Raw genomic sequence first — 18,409 nt, 5'->3', positions numbered from 1 at the left:
GCTCGTGTACACACCGCCTTTTTCACCGAATTTAAATTTATCAAGCGCTTCGCAGGTTAGTTTTTAGCGAAAAATACGAAACTTTTCGCTCAACATTTTTAAATACACTAGCATTTTTATCAAAGAGTATCATGCCGCTCATTTGTGCTGTATAAACGTAGAAATAGCGTAAGTGCTTATATTATGAGCTCGTTAAGTAGATAATAATAGTCGTTACACGCCTTATGCAACCTTTTATCAAATACAAGTGGACAGTTAGCAACAATAGCGTTAGTTGACGAGGTGATAATGAGTGCGATAGCAGCGCTATTGATCTGCTAACGCCGTCTTCGCGTTGAGATCGGAAAGTAATGAAGCGAGTTTAAAATGCAGTAACGTGGCCGGTCGGTCCGGCGCGGGCGGGCGCGGGGTGAACGACCTAAGCGCGTCCCCGCGATCGAACACTCGCCGCTTGCCGCTCGCCACGCCGCGGCTCGCGCCCAGCGCCCTGTCCCACTTACACGACAAATTACTGTACAAGTGTACACAACACGATAAACTTGACTTTTGAAAAACAACCTTTTTTTAGTCAAAAGTTTGAATATTTTTACTACGGTCGTTCATGAGCTGCTATGTCAATTCAATCAATTTTTTATGGAGTTGTTCATTAAAATAGATACTAGAAACGTTTAAACTTAAGTTTATTCAAGCTGCAGATTATTAAAATGGTTTTGTGGGATCTCTTGAGTGTTTAATATCACGCTTAAAGATTAGAAATAAATAATGTAAAAGTACTACTTTACAAACTTCTACAGACTTTAACTTAAAGACATTGTAACGTGTCTCTCCCTAGATTTAAATAAGTTAAACATAAATCAAGCTACCTCACAAGTTGCAAACTAGTTAATATCGCTCCATTTTATCTAATAAGCCAAGTATACGCTCAGTAGGTGGGCTGTTTTGGAAGTGAACCCGGCGCGTGCCTCGTGCATAATCGCGGGCAGACAGACCGTCGACGTAACCGTAGTCCGACTACGTACTATACACGTATACACGTTACACGTAGTTAATAATAGAACGAGCTTTTGTTATTATTTCTATCCTGTTATGACTGCAAGAATTAGACTACCGACAAGAATTGTGTAAGGTTTAAAGAAACTGAGATAAACTTATGAGGTACTTTGTTTTTATCTGCAATCGAAATTTAGATGATGAATTGTAATCTAGACTCAAAAATGTCCTTCGTATTATGAATAATAACTGACTTCAGTAATGACGGTTATGTAAAATTGCTAACGGTTATCTAAAAGGGTAATTATTGTAGTGGAAATCTTGCAAAAGTTTTCTTTACAAAATTCAATTTCGTACATTCAAATTTCGTAGTATCGGTATACGCAAACTCTCAGCATATTATTCCACAGTTCACGAAGGAACACATCAACAGTTACACAACACCAACTTGGAAGTTTGTCGAACTTCGGCCATTTCCAAGTCGACTGTATGAAACTAGACGGACAAGTAATCCGTCAAAAACACGCCAGTGTGCACACACACGTAGTCCAACAGTTTTAACTAACTTAAACTACTTTAGTTTCGGACGAATTTCACCCGGGCCAACGCGCCACCGCACGCTCTTTGTATGGAATTTGTGTGTGTATGTTCGTTAAGACTTTGTACTGACACTGTAATTGAATAAGGACTCGGTGCTTGCAGTTTACCAATGACTTAGTGGCTAAACTAGTATTGTGTATAGACGTGTAGTATTTGCAACAGACAAGCAAAAAGGATAAGGAAAGATATACAGAATCTATAATTATTGTTTTACATGCATAACAAAATAAAGGATTTGTAAAAAAACGTGTCATTGCTACCATGTATTAAAATAATATTGTTCTATCTAAAATAAACAACTCTTCTATAACATTTGTCTTATTTTCCTTAGAGACATTCTAGCAATCAAAACAGTCTATTTGTCAAGTCTTCTTACATATTTGGAGGCTTTGGTCATTTCATCCCGCTTAAAACTTATCCCGCGGGATAAGTTGTCCACATTAATATTTTTATTATTTTTCTTTAGTCAACTCATCCCGCTTTAAAGAAAAGGTAAAAATGTACTGTATTATTTGAAATATTTGTACATTCGTGAACAAAAGTGTTGCTATAAATGTGGTCTTAAGTCTATTGCAGTAGGAGATGAGGTTAAATAAATATTCTTTTTGTGTTATAAGCTGTATATTCAAAAATGTCTGATGAATATTATTACTCACTTATTTATCGATATATTTTATTTATAGTATCTTCTTATTTTTTCCAAAAAATGTCCTACTGAAATTTGGCCGGGTATCAAATTATTGGTTTAGGGCATAGTAATTTTTTTTCTTGTTCTCCATAGTTTCAGGTAGTCTCTTCTTTTCTTTTATTTTAATTTTAATTGTTTGTGATAGTAGAAGATCGAAGATCGTAGCTGTCATAAGTATCATGTCAGTCTACTATCACAGACAATTAAAATTAAGGAAAGTAAGAAAATAGTTTTCATTACATCTTTCATTAATAATCGTTAAGTTCTAGATACACGACAGTAATAATTGTCATTATATTTTTATGTAAAGTTAATTATAATTAGGACGTAGATATTATAATTATAATATAAAAATATACATATTTATTTCATTTTACCTATATTTAGAGATATATACCTATTATATATGTTGGGACACTTATTAAGAAATAAAAAGTCAATTTTTTTTAAAACTTGTTGACTAGACTTAGTAGTAGTACTTACTTCCGTAATCAATTCCGAATTTTAAGAAGTAGCCGAAAGGGGCAGTGGCCATAACGAGGAATAGTACACTAGCGAGTCGGTTGCCACACTGAGAATTAGCCCTAATGCGCGTGAACCACTTTTTTTCAAGTCTGTACAAATCGTAAAATATATCAGCGGGATGAGTTGTCCGATTCAAAAATTGTACTAGGACAACTCATCCCGCGGGATGAGATCAAGCGGGATGAGTTGACCAAAGCCTCCATATTTGCCAGTTAACAACATTACTTGGGCCTTCCCCTAGATTTTCCTTATTTGTGTGTGTGCAATAACTATAAATAAACCACTCAATGTAGCTCGTGTGACGAGTAAACAGTAATCCAATCACACACGATGCGATTGTTTATCAGCGGATACATATTAATTGGAAATCATTTACATATAACCATTTTATCGTATGTGCCTATTTTTTTTAAACCGACTGCCATTTTTGTAATTATATTGGATCAATTTCATTGTAGAGAATCGTTTAACAACAAAATTTACGCTAATGCTAAGCTAGAATCATACTCATACGAATAGTTATAGCAGAAAACGGATTTTCTGGAAATTTTACATAATATACTACTTAATACAGTACCTGCCGCTGACACAACACGCTAACCGTGCTTTAGATTAATGAGTCTATTAAGACCTACAGCCTCGCTGTTTTATCATCTATCATAATAAAATTGATGGTTCCATTCATCAATATTCAACAGTATATTAAACCTACTAAACACGATTACTGTCATACAAACAACGCGAGACAAATCTTGCGCAAGTCATCAGTATCAATGGTTTATATCATCGGGTCTCGGCTAACTAGGGTCCTAAACGTTTGTACATATGCAAATGCCCTACCCTTTCACTGTACCAATTTACATTCGGTTCGTGGTTTGCGCTATAGAATAGGTTATAGGGATCCGGTGATATGTGACAAGAATACGTTCAACATTGTTAAAGTGGAATTACATACTATTAAAGAATTTGGAAATTCCATTTAGAGCACGTGTAACTAACTAGTCAAAAACATAAAACTTCCGTGTCTGATTACCGAAACAACGTAATGTTCCTTCTTTAGCATTACACGTGTAATCTCATTTTACTGTTAAAAACATTCCTTGTTAACTAAAATAATTTCTTTGATAACGTGAAAACAGTACACAAGTTTGAGAGTTATTGAATTAACCCAACTCCTTTTGCGAAATTAGTTTAGGCTTGAAACATTATAAAGTTTGCAGACACCGAGAAATTATTTCATAACTAGTGGAAAGTAAATGAAATAGCCATATTGTATGTTATTAGTACTACGTATATAGGTAGGTCGCGTACACAAGAGTCAGCGGGGACGGGAAACTTAGTTGCAAAAGATTTAATGGAAGTTAGTCTCTCTTTGTCTAAGTTTGGCACTTCGTCTGGCCGCCGCGCCGCTCCTGTTTCATAACTTGACGCGAAAATAGGGCTGGCCGACCCCGCTCCCGGCATTGTTTGCTTGACACGTGTTTAGATTCATGGGTTAATCAAATATACTGCTTATTTGTTTGTGTTGTGTATTAACTTGTCGATTTTGAATTGATGCTTATGCGGCAATTTTGGGAGTAATAGTTTGGTATCGTAACTCTAAAACGATTGATGCAACTATCTGGCTCAAGATGTTTGGCATTATTTTTGGGGCAAGTCTCTTTTGTGTGATTCTTCTCCCTACAGGATCAGATAGTTATGTATTATGCCCGCATTATTATTTTCAAAGAACGCTTACTTTGTATGTAACACGATCGCTGTAAAGATATAATAAAAGCGTATTGATATTTCGATCGATATTCCTGGAGCAATATCACTAAAGAATGTGTGCAGTAAAATTTTATCGTTTTAAACTTAGTTCTAATGCTTTGGAATACTTTCTATCGGCGACAACCCTACCATCAAATGTATATCTAGGGGTTAGTCAAAAGGGAAGTTTTATTGCTCGTGAATTTCATTATAACTTTGCGAAGCTCTCTCTTCTCTTAATGCCTTTAAACGAGGATTGTTGTCTAATTTGTACGAATTATGTCGAATTTCGCTCCTGGGATACAGACTTGATGTTATGAGAACTCGTACATATGTGAGATGAAGTTCTGCTTGTTGATTCGATTAACCGTATTAGTATAATTTGTTGGGTGTAAGTATGTGCTTCTAGTTTCCGCTCTATTACTACCCATGGGGTTTGTATTACGGAATTGCAGTGGTATGACTACTTAGCTAACAGGCTTGCTGTTGCAGATCGTAATAAAAGAAGTATTGTTGTATTCTTACTAATGGCGACATGTAGTTATCTAAATAGGGACACGAGAAAAACGGTAAAACAAGACCCTCATTTCTATTCAAGGACTCAAGCTACAGTCTACTTAACAATTCCTACTAACCACTTTCCTTATACATAATTTTTGTGACAAATTCGTCCTTAGAACAACATATGGGAAATACCGAATATTCAACAATAGGCTTTTGTTGTCCCAATTGTCTGTTGATACAAGGAAGAAAACGTTTTGTATAAAATCAATTCACTTCAGCCAATGAATCGCTCAATCACGTCAAAAATTCTATTGAAAAATTTCCTCGAAAAATGAGGTGGTATTTTTTTTGTTCGCCCCTCAACCTTTTGCTATCGAACTTTATTACACATGACTGGCGACGCGCTGAAGCATTAGAAAATAAGTGCCATAATTATGTGCAACAGTAAGATTCTGTTGTTTGAACCATTGACTCGGAAATATTGGGACGTCGATGAGCCTTGAGGACGACATTCAAACTTAATGGCATAAAAATATCTCATTAGAGAAGCTCTTCAGGTTTTCATATTTTATCTTGCATGATGAACTCTCTATTTTTTTCTTCAATTGAAATACAAAACTTGTTCAAAGAATTCCTACGAATCTTAATTAAGTCTTAATCTAGAACTAGTTTTCGACGTAGAGTGCTGCTTTTAGTTAGCCATACCCATAGATAAACAGAATCCAGACCAAACAAGTACAATAAAAATATAGCAAACGCAATAACTACGATGAAACAATACTGAGTACCTATTTGTATTCGAGAGCTATTTATTTATTCAGAGCAGAATTAACATAATCTCACAGTGAATCACGTACGACGGTGAACTTTTTCATTTGCTCTCATTATAATGCCGCATATGCACATAACGGACGCGACAAGACTGATGTCAGCACTCATGCTAACAATGCGAGAATGACACGATATATTGCCAGCTTCCTTCCTCGCACGATACAACAACTGAGATTTGAAAAGTTTCGAGGATTTGTTATATCTGTGGGAATGTATGCTGTTACTAAACTAAGTTAGGATTGCGTGGTTACAAGGTACTTTCGAACCATATTATTCATGTAACGTAAAGCAAGTAGAACTAAATTATCACCGTTGACAGCCAAACATTCTCGCGTTACTAAGATGTGTATCTGATTTCCTTTCTTATTTCACTTTACAGGATCTCGTTTCCAAAAATTTTCCTTACAGTGAATTGTGTCACACCGATTCATACCGAGAAACAATCACGTCATTCAAATCTCAAAGAACCTACCAATCAGTGGGACGCGTTCTTCAATCTATGATGTGGAACGTGGGCTTAATCTAGTTTGGTTTCATCCAGTTTCGACTCTATCTAGGGCTTAAGTGCTTCTGGATCGGCGCCAAATCTGAGAGCTCTTTCCAATGCCATTGAAATACCTCCTCAATAGTTTCCTGATAAAAAGTAGCTTTAATATCGTTCGTAATGTTCGATATATTATTATGAAGAGTGTCACAGTTATGAATGGCTAGCGTCGCTTGCTATTTGTGTTACAATAACCTTGAGAATTGAAAAAAAGTAATATATACGTTGTCGGCAAAGCAATACTTCTAATATGAAATGAATAAGGATAGATATGAGTAAATTGGAAACGATTCATAAAGTTACAATATAAATGTGAGAATAGAATCAAAATATGAAAAGGCAATGTTTTTAACGAGTATCAGTGCAGCGGACAGCGTGCAGTATGTAAGTAGCAGTAAGATTATGACACGTCACAAGTTACCCGTTGGCCCCGAGGAGAAAGTTTACTCGGGCGAGTTTGTTCTCCCCCGTCGCCCCACAGTCTGCGCAGTTTGCAAGTTCCTCCGTACGAGAACTAACTATATTCAACGATATAACACACGCTAGATGCGTTTGTATAAATGCATTTGCGATGCACAATGGGCTTTGGGTCGTTGAGCTTTGCTCTTCTGTTTCGTGTGTTTCATTTAATGTCTGAGTGGAAATGTTTATCACTATTGTAGTGCTTCACAATCTCAGCGGATTCCATGTTTTGATTGCAATGATAGGAATACTTGTCACGTGTGTTGCTTGTCACATTATGTCAGCCATTCAGCTACTTGTACAAGCTGTTTCTGAGATAAAGATGGGATTTTTATAGATAAAAACTAGATTGAACTTGATTTTAGTGTTTGATTGAGATAAAAAAGTCCCAAAATTTGTTATACATCTCCAAAAGACAGAATGTTTAATGTCAAAATATATTTTCAATTTCATATTTTTATTGGCTATTCCAGTAACATTTTTATTCACTTCAGCGTTGAAGCTAGTCGGTCGCTGTGTAACTATCGAACTAGCGTTTCAACTGGTGTGGGGGCGAATGGTAAATGTAAAGGGGAAATAATGTTATCGTTCCCCGCGCCGACTTTTGGTTCTACCCTCGAGTTCGAGACTTTCGGACCTAGTACACAAACAACTGCGTAAACAACTTTTTTCTTGTTACCTCTCCGTAAACGGAAAGTTAGCTGCTTATAGTTTGTTTCTCAATGTTTTCGAGTATCGTTGTAATTGTTTTTGTTCAAGTTTTATCACCGTTGTTCTTTCCATAAGTAAAATAGAATTATAATTTCGTTTTGAATTTTAATTACAGTATCTCCAGAGGCGAGTCGGTCTCCCCAGAAATAAAAGCAGATTGCCATCTTCTTTGGGGGACGCATTTTTAATTGCATTTTCGTTTAGAAAACTTGTAATCGAGTGAAACGTTTGCATTCTTAAAAGCCTGTTAAAACTTTGTACGCTATCAAGCCACCGATATCTAAGTTCATTAATCTCCAAGAATGCACGCCGCAAACTGCCAAACTGTGTAAAATTACCTCGTCTGCACTCCACTAACAAGCTAAGGCGAAAGTTTGCCTGTATCTTTAGTTGGTCTATAACAGAAAGCTTCCAGACTATCATACTCTTGTACGTTAACCGTTGAATATTCAAATTGATCCGCCTTGCACACTGATGGAGCGAAATTCGGATGTAACTTTCGAAATAGGTCACGACGCAATCATCGAAGTGTTGTGTTCGTTCATCAAACGTTCCTATCGCTATATGTATATGTCTCTGCTGTCTGTATCTATTTACTTCTGATTTGTCACACTGCAAATCCCAATACCTTGCTTTAACTCTTCAAGGCATTCAAACACTATACCAATATATAAATTTATTTTATGCCGACTCATTTTGCTTTCATATAAAAGCTGTCAAGCATACCTCAATTATTTTAATGTCAGTTTGACTTAAGCAAGTTTATTTATGACCAATTTAATTACTAAGTTTCAATTCACTTTAGTTTGCGTAATATTGATATTGAAGTAATAATTTAATTAATTTATTGAGGTTTTGGATTAGCGCAACTTCTATTATTGCGATAAACTACGTACTTAATTCGGAAAGACGGTAATACACGGTTTATTGCTGTGAAGCAATGTAGTATTACCTAAAACCTGCCATATTTATTCAGCTTTCGTGTTTAAAGAACTACAATAATTGTGTTCTGTTATAAATGACGCACGAAACGAGCTAACAAAATCCTTGTTCAAAAGAACTAGAACAAAATATAATTCAGTCATGTCATTCTTAGTTTCCCACGGCGACAAACTAGTTTCTGTATTGGGCGTTTGCGCTGGCCCACATTTTTCCCTCACGTCTATTTGTGTCAACGGGAAAAGCTCGTCCAAAACGTGCCGATTCTGTGTCTTTGATTGAACTAGATTTATAATAGCGTGCCGAGATATATTGAGACCTAATAAATATAGTTGGGTCGTTAACTGCGTCGTATTTCTTTTTTTGTCGCTTAATTTAGATACGTCTCTGAATGTGTCCTATACATATTAGTACGTATTATTTGCTTTTCTAAACTTAAAACTATGCAACATATACCTAACTACTTTTAAAATTGCTTTTTATAAAGCCACGCAATCGAAAAAAGGACAAGTTGAGTTTAAACTATTGCAAAATAAATGGTCTTTTATATTCTTTCATTCGCAAAAATTGTCTGCCATCATCAAATTATTCGCGTTTAAAATACACTTCTCTTCGCCAAATCGTTATTCATGTCCCAAGTTTCTAAAAAAAGCAATTTCATGAATTAATCCCGAGTGTTCGTGCGTACCGTCAATATAATCTCGTCACGTAGTTGCCAGTAATTAATCAAATGGTAATTGGTCATTGTCTCAGTCGTATACATGACTCGTGGGAGGCGGCCAATCAATACCGTCTCAAAGGGATCACTGTCTGTCAAAGATTATCGTGTGCCCAAATTATCATGTTTGCACGACCCTCCAACGGAAGGGCAGACACAGATATCTATAATTAAACATCGGTTTCCAATTAACTAACTCTGAGTATTCAGAGGTACGGCAAATCCTATCAGGACGGTACACGGTGCATCAGTGTGTCTATCCGTTCGCGTACACCGGTACCTATGACGACTGAAACTGATTTACCGTTCAATTAGCGAGGTATGACTGCAAATGTATTGATACAGGCGGGTTGATAAACTTTACTTTTAATTAAACATGGTGCTTAAATAAAACACAAAATAAGTTAGGCACACTTTCTAAACGCGTTAAGTGACTAGGTTTTATTGAGTAAGGCTTTGTATATTGCCGAATTCTTAATTATCCTCCATGCTTTCTGGGTACATTATTCCAAGTTTTTCTATAGTACCTATCGTATAAATAACGTTTGTATTTATTTATTCCGTTGTCGGTTCCGGTGTACGCGGACCCCAGATCGGAAACGGCTCTGTGTCCCAAGTCATTTGATAACATCGGACTAGAGCTCTGTGGTTAGACAAAGAGCCCTATATCTCCTGTATTGGCGGTGAAAGGGGTTTTATTTGACGTGCCCGGGGATTGGACCTCGTTCAAAATAATCGATTCTCAAACCATTTGCGTATTACGCCTTTGTATCCATTTCTTGCTTCGTTTCACTACTATTAAAACCTTAAAATGTTGCCAAGGTTTTCGCCATATTTATTCGAAACCTTGTGTGACCCAGACACTAAAGTTTAACGTTAATGTAACCACAACGATAATGGAATGCGTATAACAGCTAGACTATACAGAAAGGCTTGCCAAAACCGAGCGGCTTTTGTCTCCAAGGAACGTAAGCTCTGAGCTTGCAATCGATAGTCCAACGACCCGGGGTGCAATAACAATTTATCGGTTTCAAGTAACCCATCGGTACTCGTCGATAAGAAAACGTTCCTAACGTTAATTAAACAGATACCAATGTGGATTGCACACATATATCTGTTAGCAGCAATTCGGACGAAGAGGGTAGTTGGGTACTCTGAGATGTGTGTGGTGTTCTTTATGTGGCCGTTCGAACGAGAAATGCCTTGCGGGGAATATAAACTGCTTTGAGCTCACTTTGAATTGCATTGCAATGTTTCTTGCTCTTAAACAAAGTAAATAAGTGTTATAGACACTCACTAAGGCGCGTAATCTCTACAAACAGCGAGACACAAACTTTGCAGTAACGTATGAGCTCATAAGCGTATTTTAGATTCGGCTAGACACGATTTAAACAAAGCCGTGAGCTCATTCTTGCCCGCAATATCAAACATCAAACAGAACCACTGCTGTAATACGGCCATTTGAACACGAAAAGAAAGTAGAGTAACAATTATAGCTATAATTGAAAGTGCGATTACAATACGGAAATTGAGAAAACGAGCCTCGGACGCCGTCATACGGAAACGTTATTATCTCCACATCTAACAAAAGATTGGCTCAATCCGACTCATTGTACAGAAATTGTAAAATAACGACTGCTATTACTCACTCGCCGCACTGACAGCTCAATATCACTATCAATACCACTTATCTTATAATTGAACAGTGTTTTTACAGTTAAAATCTTGGGAACGGTAAGCACAATTACTGCCGTCGCTGACGGCCAGGGCTGTCCATAAAAGTCTGACAGGCTCGTGATTGATCAACACAGTTTTGTCATGAAAGCTTGACGCAATCATGTAAGACTAATGCTCTTTAAGTATGTGAGTGGGAACTGAGGACAAAAAATATCCAATAGCACTAATTGACTAAACAAATAGTTACATTAATTCGGCGTCGAAAAGATTTAGTTGAATGCCAATATCTAATTAAGATTAAAGGCTGTTCACTCGTTTCTTACTTTTCCAGACTTCCATTAGATGGAATAAACCGATTAAGTTGAATCAAACGTTCATCTAAACTTTTACACTAGATCTCATTTTATTTCCGATTGAATTTGAAATAGCTCCCGACTTGGGCGGCGGTACTGCAGGACCCCAAACGAAGCTATTGAGATTCATTTCTTTCATTTATCCATGATCTAGATATCAAACGTTTTCTAATACTTTATCAGTATTATTCTTATTTGAGTTATTATGGAAAAAGTATGCTGCGAATAAAATTGTACAAATTGATCTAAATATAATAAACTAATATTATGTATCAGCCTCTGCTATGAACAGCAATAAACCATCCGAGAAAATATTGCCTCGATTACTAATGTTTTGGCAACATAGTTGCTGACTCTCATTGTTTCAACAGCGCTTTTATCGCGTTGAGTCATATCGTAAACTCCCACGGGAAATTGATTCTTTATTCTTACCACAAAATACTTAATTACAACAATAGTACATTAATGAATCGAAGTTGTGACCCTGTCATGTTTCACCGGACACGATCAATGGCCCTTTCAATTAAAAGTTTCTCTCTCGAGTTTGTGGGCAGAGCTGTGCGTTGTTCGACCGAGTTGTCCGACCGTCTCGACAGATGCTTTTTACGGAAATTACTACGGAATACGGGGAGGCACACTTGGCTCGAGTCGGTGCCGCGCTGCCGGCACTCCTTGTACAAACTTTTAGTTGCATTCCAGTTTTGTGCAAGTTTTAGAAGGTATTTTATGAATTAGTGATCTGTTGAGTTCGTTTGTTGGGTTTGTTCGTCTTTAGTTTATACAGTCGCTTTAGTTGTCAATTAAACTGTAAATGAATATAGAATTTAAAGGTAGCTTGTCTATTTTATTAGAATTTCGTTACATCTATCCTTTAAATCCGTTTGTCTGATTTATACAAACTGTACCCATTTCGCAAGATCAACTGAGTTCAGTCAACCAGAAACGCTGTCTTATACAGTGAAATTCCCGTTGCAATATACATTAATTTCCGAACTCGTGCCGAATACAGGAATATCTTTCGTCGCTACGTTCATCGTAGTATGTAAGATTAACAACATTTCGGCAGTAAATATGAATTTATTAGTACATGAAACAGTATCGTGTATTTACATAAGTGTATGAGAGATTCCGCTGCAGACGCAATGAGATTTGGTATGACGGTTTTATGCCTGCACGTGGCAACGAAATTGCTCGTTAACAAACCAAATATAACACATAAAGAACATTGAACATCTTCGTAATTAGACAACTCTGCTATCTTGTTGATGTAATATTTTAATGACAAGTAAAATTATCTTGAAGGTCTCTAAGAACGTTTTGAGGTCAATTTTAATAAGATCAAAAATGTACCCCCAATGTCAATTTGTTTATTCATACTTTTTAATGCTAGAATTATAATTATCGCTGTTTTATGAAATATGTACGCCCCAGGGTATATCTTTCTAAAGCAAAACTGCTTACAGGTTTTTATTTACTTTCTTCGTCTGAAAATCTTTACAATTATTTTATTGTGCTCTCAAAAACTCCGAAGTCTGGCTGAAATTTGGCCTTGAGTTTGTAAAAAAGGAATATTATAATATTTTTATGTATTTGACGAAGATTAATGCGATTTAACAGGTTCCCTGTCCGTCCCTGTGTTACGATATTGCAAAAAGCGATTTAATTTTGTTGGCGTTTCGGCTGACAAAGTCGTATACTGCGAAGGTTTACTCTAAATAACAGTATCTTACTATTACATTGATAAGTTATCACAATTGTATGTTATCCACTTCATTGATACATAAAATCTCTTGCTTTGTTTACATAGTTGCATCCACTATACTATAGTAGTTTGTATGGGAACAATGCAGGTAATGCCCCGAGCTATAAAGCGACAATGTTTGTTCCGTCTTGTTTATACACGGTAAAATATTACGACGATCTCTCGAGGTTGCGTCGTCGACTCGTGACGATGTTAACTGAATTACTATCCACTGAAAACATCTTGTGTGCCCAGTACCATGTGAAGACTCTTTGTCAATTACCGTAAAACTAAAACTAGGTTTTAAAATTTGGTTAAAAAACCATGAAAGACATTTTATAGGTTTAGCAAAGCGATACCGCAACTATTAACTGTGTTCAATTCAAAGTATAATGTTTTATAATTCGCTCTGTGTATTAGGTCGTCAATGACTTTTGCTATCATGGGAATTATGGCTGTAAAATGCAATAAATTTTTTCCTTTTTTTATATATTTTTCAGACATTTTCCTTGTACGACATTTACAATGTTGTAAAAAGCAATTTAAATTATACTTTGATAAAGCTTTCCCTTTGATCTATGTAATGATACGAAATAAAGATTAAAGGGACTGCATTGCTGTTTGTGAATGAAAAGAGAAATTCATATGATAAAAGTGCGCAATATCAATGACTAATTATAAACGTTTAATGGTGTTTTTAATTTCGGTTTTACGTTACGATTTGTCGACATGATTGATCTCGCTGTCAGTCAAGTGAGCACGTGTGAACAGTCGGTCTAGGCATGTTGCCATAATCACTTTTGGAATGCGTATTGGCGATACGGCTTCATGTTATCAGACAGCTGCCCGCCACAATGATATGGCAATTTCATTGTTACGACTCGAAAATTTGTTCATTGATAGATTATATTATTTGGCTTTAGTGCGCTCGTAATAGCTCTGACTTTATGATGTGAGATTGTAATTTTGAAAGATAGATTGTATTGTTGCATAGATATTGCGAATATTGTTTAATTTAGGTGTTCGTACAGTAATGCTGTTTGATAGATTAACGTTGACATGATCCCTCTCCTGTTGATCAAAACAATTTCTAATTAGCTACCTAGTAGTAGCTAGAGTGTGTATAATGACTTAGTAAACAGATTTATTTAGCAGCATGCTGACATATTTATAGCATATTTGATTGGCACATATCCTAATATAATTTTATCATTGTTACAGGTGCAGTGAAAGCATTTGGACGCAGTGTTGAGTGTAAAATCGGACGGCACGCGCCGCCTGTGACCGTAGTAGTGCTGTGCCAGTGTGTGCCCAGTGACGGTGTGTGTGTGTGTGCGTGCGAGCGTCCGCTGTGGCGCCGACGCAGGCGTCAAGTCAATGCCGGTGCGCCGATGGAGCGGTGATCGCAGACTGACTACGTCACAAGAGCAGCGCTGGTTAGTAACCTTTCAATATCACTACGAAACCCATGAGACTATCAATTCATAGAATAGGCCACGTACGATCCTAAAGACATAATGAATCATTCCACCTGACGATAGAACAGCTCTAGCTCAGTCTTCATAACATAAGTTCTCTGGGTTGGTAATGGTTTATAGATGGCATCATGGCTTCATAAACTTGTTGAAGATAGTCGTGTAGACATCACAAGAGTCTGAAATTTAGTTATAATCGAGTGTAGTGATGCTGAACTACCCTTGAACCACTTAGGTCAGATATACGAAAGGAACACATCACTGAGTCTCAGTAGTTTAGCGTATTTTGAGAGCGTGGTCCCATAGCTACATGATTTGCAATCACTCGAGAGCAAACCTTGAACTTTGGTTTGCATAATTAAAATGGCTACGTATTCCAAAAACCAAACAAACGTTCATAAAATCATTGTAATTGTAACAAACAAACATAAAAGCAGATTTCCCAAAACGTGATAACTGAATGTCACTCGTTAGCAACTTGAACCTCGTAATTGGATACTTCAGTACAGATGGCCACGTGACTGAAGTATTCAGACAAAATATTATCTCAAAGTGAGGAATACAGATCACGTAACAGCAAAGAGAGCGGAATAGGAATATGAAAAGGCTGGTTTTGACAGACTGTTAAGAGCTAAAATGTATACTACCTACCAATTATAACCGCGTGTTTTCAATTCGCGAAACAAAATATTAGGTGATCAATGGTATAATATGTAGATAGGGTTCACGGATTTGTTATGTTTTGTTCATATTTCTATCAGCTAGTTGTTTTTAATAGCAGCTCATAATACAAACTAGATTAACATACAAGTGACTAAAAAGCTCTCTGCTCCAAAATATTTGTAAGCAGTATATAATAATGTATGAATGAACACAAGCGCTAAATACTGCCTTATTAGCTTAGCTTGAGTTCTGAGATAACGATGATTATTACCGATAAGTGATCAATCAATTTCTTAACTATATACTTGAACGCGAAATAAGTTACATTAAACTCAATTATTAGCAACTCGAATTAGATCGTAAATCATACAACAATTTGCCTCTCAACAATACAAATAAGCAGTTTTGCTTAAGGATGTGGGCGTTAAACAGCCTGTAATTGTCACATTATGTCATAATAGTGGACCCCGGTTGTAATCTATCACAATTAACCTTTGTAAAGACGTACTAAATATTTACTATCGAGACAAATTGCCGAAGACTCGCTCCATTCGCGTTTTAAAATGTAAATAAGGTAATAAAACAACGCTGCTCTGTTTATTATGTTGCAACTGTCGAGTGAGTCACAGGACCCGTTTCTTTTGGGTTGGATTAATCTGCCCGTTTGGGCTGACATTGAAATTCTAGATGTAGTTTAGGTTAATTGCTACATGTGTTTTTGGATCCGGTTGTGTTGGCTTTAGGGGCCTTATTTGCTAAAGAATTGTTACTGGAGGAAAAATAGTTTAGGTACAGCAATATAGTAAATGTGTTTACACTGTCAAAGTCTAACCTACAAGTATAAAGATTTGTGTAATTTCTTGGAATGTTTTTTGCAAACACAAAAATACTAGTCTCTCAGGAATGTATTGTTTGCGCACATAAAAATATCCCGTAGATTTCTATCTGTTATTGACTAATGGCGTGTACCCACTCCCACTCAAATAACTTAGAGATCATTTGTTTAGTAAATTGCTTCTATTTGTCATAGTGTGTTATCAGTGCGGTAAAACTGCAAGCACCATCATTACATTGTTTATTTATAGGCGGTCTGCAATATCTATTCAGCGCTCAAGGCGGTTCACTATAAAATTTATCTTTATTGCTCCTCCATTGTTACTATGTAGTCGATAGTTAAAACATTCTCTAAGAATGTTCCATTTATTTCTACGATTCATGCACCTGCAATAAAATCATTCAAGCAACATTATCAATGAAATAAACGTAGCACGTTTTAGCTAATGTTATTTTATAAGTTACTATCCATAGTTACGTTTCACAGTATATCCTGCAGCGTTAATTATAATAAATAATACACACATATTTATGAACAAGTTTCTACTACACGGGAACAAAGTAGTTTACGATGTACAAGAGAAAATCTCAGTTTATACTCGCACGTTGACCACGGGGGATAAAATACTGCAAATATAAAACTTTAAAGCGCCAAAGGCAGTTCGTTCGTAAAATAGCTCTACATTCAAGAGTTCTACATTATATGGACACTAGCTGACCCGCGCAACTTCGCTTGCGTCACCTAAGAGAATGGGTCCAAATTTTCCCCGTTTTTGTAACATTTTTCGTTGCTACTCCGCTCCTAATGACCGTAGCGTGATGTTATATAGCCTATAGCCTTCCTCGATAAATGGTCTATCTAACACTGAAAGAATTTTTCAAATCGGACCAGTAGTTCCTGAGATTAGCGCGTTCAAACAAACAAACAAACAAACAAACAAACAAACAAACAAACTCTTCAGCTTTATTATATTAGTATAGATATTAGTATAGATAAGATATGAATATTTTATCAAATAAGGACGAAAATCAGCTACAATCACGTGTCTTTAAATTGTTGGCATAATTCGGCATGGAGCGCGGTATCTAAATGCGAATTCCTTTTTTTACCCCGCTCTCATTCAGAGAAGAGCCGTACTTGTTAGAACGACATGATACGTACGATAAAAAATATAAAACCCTTTTAGCGGGTAAACAAGTTCCCAAGTCTTCGGAGAGTCACTTTTTGTACTCCTACAGAACCAATAAGTACCAATTTGATAAGACTAGAATTTCGTCCGAAAAATTCTCACAATTGGTGTCTCGATGTTCGGTTCGTTCCGGGCCTCTAACGAAGTGGAATTGGATTCAGAATTGAATTCGCTGCTCCTGGTTTGTCGTCGAAAGAATAAAAATAAAATACACTTCTATCAAATATTGCGAGGATTTTTATTGTGTTCCGGTGAACAACGTTAGGCGTCTATTTTTCGTTTGCAGTTGTTTGATCAAAGCGAAAGCAAGAACTAGATTTGATTACACACAAATAATAAAAAAGTAATACACTACAGATATCCAACAATTCATCCGTACTGTTTGATAAAGGTTCGTATTGGAAATAGATTGCGAATACAGATTCAAACAACCCGAAAGCGAAACGTTATTATTTGAAACATTAGTAATTAGTTAAAACAAACAGCGATATTACAAACCAAACTTTCGGCGTAAAATGTTCGTGTTTAAAGATTACTTCATAAAAAACTTTCCCGCGGACAGGAAGCGTGAGACCTTCCAAAAATATAAAATATTTCGTTAATTGCTAACAGTTTCGCGTGGCGTGGAGCGGCCGGTTTCCTTCAAACGTTTAAGGTTGAGTTCATGGCGACTATAAAACCGTCAAATTGTTGTTTAATATTTTTTTTCTTTAGTAGCTGCCAAGGCTGCTCGTTACCTAATAACGTAAAAGCAGTTAATCACGAGTTTGGGAGCCGAGTGAAGTTTTCGGAAGTTACGTTCAACATAGTTACGGAAACTGTTTAAATTGGCCGATGTGAAACTTTGTTACTTATATTTTTGGCTTTAATATTATGTATGGAATTGAGACATTTAGCTGAAGCTCGGTTTGTTATTTAACTAAACGGAATAGTTTTAAATAGTATTAGCTAACTAATAATATTTCGTTTGGTTTTTCGTAGAAACGAATTAGAATTTTACACGTATACTTTCATGAAAGTAAATTATAAGGTCGCGTCAATATTACATGACTGAAGTGGAACCCAATATGCTGGTTAAGTCCTCGAAAAGTTAATACTAGCGTATCAATATCTAAGAGGCGGAACTTTTATCGTAACACTTCTACTTCATACGAAACTTGTCACTCGTGTACATTGACGTTTTATATTGATGCTCGTATCCCGTAGGATTTGTTT

At 36.3% G+C, this 18,409-nt stretch overlaps 1 protein-coding gene across 5 annotated transcripts in view; it reads left to right on the top strand.

Moving 5' to 3' along the window:
- CtBP (C-terminal binding protein) overlaps window positions 1-18,409 on the top strand; it is an 89,838-nt gene that overhangs the window by 54,755 nt on the left and 16,674 nt on the right. For all 5 annotated transcript variants that reach the window (XM_076130539.1, XM_076130540.1, XM_076130544.1 and 2 more), the window contains one exon: window positions 14,254-14,468. The gene's annotated coding sequence lies outside the window, so the exon portion shown is untranslated. The remainder of the gene's footprint in view (window positions 1-14,253; window positions 14,469-18,409) is intronic.

Source organism: Anticarsia gemmatalis, chromosome 24 (assembly GCF_050436995.1).
Source record: "Anticarsia gemmatalis isolate Benzon Research Colony breed Stoneville strain chromosome 24, ilAntGemm2 primary, whole genome shotgun sequence".
NCBI classification, from domain to species: domain Eukaryota; kingdom Metazoa; phylum Arthropoda; class Insecta; order Lepidoptera; family Erebidae; genus Anticarsia; species Anticarsia gemmatalis.
Note: the sequence above shows the minus strand (reverse complement) of the source record. Positions and strands in the feature narration are given on the sequence as shown.